This window comes from Anopheles coustani, chromosome 3 (genome assembly GCF_943734705.1).
Source record: "Anopheles coustani chromosome 3, idAnoCousDA_361_x.2, whole genome shotgun sequence".
NCBI classification, from domain to species: domain Eukaryota; kingdom Metazoa; phylum Arthropoda; class Insecta; order Diptera; family Culicidae; genus Anopheles; species Anopheles coustani.
The window spans coordinates 96,409,952-96,412,321 of NC_071288.1; positions in this window are offsets into that span (position 1 = coordinate 96,409,952).

Sequence of the window (2,370 nt, forward strand, 5' to 3'; positions counted from 1 at the left end):
TAGCTCCCGAATGACCCCCAATGCACGTTGGATCTTGATAATGGTCCGCGATTCCGTTGCGTTGGAAAATATTTTCTCATCAAAAAAAAAAAACCCCCCAGCATTGACCTCCATTCGTCCCGAGTGGTGCTAAATAATGCTTATTGCATTGGCGCCATCGGAAACGCTATGGGGTCGTCGGTGGATGCTGGAGGGGTGGGATGGGGCGGGTGTGGTTGATGGTCCGTTCCCGATCGGTGCGCTATTTTTGCCCCTAATGGAATGGCAATAAAGTACCGAACCAAATCACCTCTGAAGTGCAACGTACCGAATCGTAACGATCGCATTGGATTTTCTCGGTGAGATTTTCCCAGCGCTGGGTGGGTGAAACCTGTCCGGTATAGTTTTCCTTTAACGGATTCTGCTTTATTAAACATAGTTAGTTCGGCCAAGTTGTCAACAGTTCGGTTATATATCTTCACTTGGGGGAAACATCTGCATAAAGCATTATTGTTGTAGAGGTTCATTATTCGCCATACCACCGTAAACAGATACGTCAAGCGTAGGATGTAATTCCGAGTGGCTTCTCAGAGTGGTTCAGTATCTAGTCAAGTGCTGGCGATGCTGAAATGGCTTGGAACGGATCAGCGATCGGTCAGCCAGGCTTAACGATAGTTAATAAAGTTATTTCTGTACACGCGAAACATGGGTTGGAGAGTGTAAAACCTATAAAAAAAACTGGCAAACTGGAGATGCACGTCAAAGGTTCACAAAGAAAAAAAGATGAAATAAATTGCTTTCCCTTCCTCGAAGAAAAATTAAACAAAGTTGCGATCAGCTGTTCAAGGCAGAAACGGATGAAAAAAGAGTCAGCGGAAGAGCAAACTGCTTACGCACACGAACACCTCGGAAAAGTGTCCCACTTCAGACGCGTTCTCGGCACGTCTTAATACTCGTGCAGGCAAAAATAAAATGCACTAAATATGCTCCTTGCGCCAGCTGCTCACGGGCCAAAGATTTGCGTCGATGGTACGCCGGTACGCATGACCTTTGGGTGCGTGTGTGCAATATTGCGCGTACGTATGGGTGACGCGGGGTGAAGGAAAATTCTTCCCGCACGGTGCCGTGACGTTTCGGGGAAAATTGTCCGACCGAGTCAGTGCGAGTTTGGTTTCCGTCCAAAAACCATCCTCTGACGCCAGTCGTGCGCGGATTCGCATCGGTTTAATCGTCCAGTGTTTGGTTGTGGGTTAAACGGGAAATATTATTCCCCAAACAAAACAGGAAAATCGGCAATTTGTGAAGGTTGTTTAACTTAAAGTGAATTGTGACGGAAAAAACGGTTAGGTGATTGAATTCAAGCAATCTCGTTATCTGGACCACAAAAGCAAGTGTTATGCAACGCCTTGCAAGGATTTGTTTTTCTTTTCGCAGTCCGACAAAGTGACGCGAATGTGTTGTAAATGCGCACGCAACCGAACCGATTTGCGTACAACCATGTACGATATTTATTTATTCGTTCAAACATTCCATCGGCGAAATTAAAACAAAAACAACTCGTTGGAAATGAAGTGAAGTGATGATTGAAATGAAAAACTCATCAAGAAGATGAAATAGATAGTTGTTTATAAACCTCTTTTTCGTTCTATGAATACTATATCCTTATTAATTTGATTTTAAATTATATTATAAATTAAAGTCAGCCATTCGAAACAGCGTTCTGTTTTACTTTGTGTGCATTTCACTCCAGGTTTTCGTGCGGTTGGCTTCATCCCAACTGCCCATCGCACAGACTTGTTCTAAATTTGGACTTGCCAATGGACCTCATTTGTACATTTTCCCGCTTCGCTCGCTGGCCGTCAGGGAATCAGAACCGCCTTGGTAATTTGCGTTATTAATGGAAACTCGCACACTCCTCCGCGGAAGCGATTTTCACCTTCCGCTTACGGACACCGTTTATGTTCCGCCGAATGCGAAACCGAATGCTGGAGATTGCGGTTACGGTTTCGGTGCTTCCCCCGAAAGGTGTCGAATGTTTTACTCTCTTCGTGTAAGACCGGTTAGTGCATTCCTTTTTCTCTGAAGTATTCGCGTAGTGTACGTCGATGAACGTAGAAGGCCGCGTTTTGTGCAAATTAAGCATTTTTTCAGGAAAAAGTTTTAATTAAGTGTACCAAGTGTTCTGTGCTTAATTATTAAGAAAGATTGTAATGCTATCCACTTTTCCAGTAATCTACCTTTGGTGGTAAAAAGGTGCAAATAGAAAAGAAGTGAACCCTACTTGGAAACATTTTTTGTTTTTGCATCGACATTGGTGAAACTTTTGCTTCTTTAGGCGGAGTTCAAGAGAAGAAAAACGACCTAGCAAAGTTTTGCGAAAAGTCATCCAAA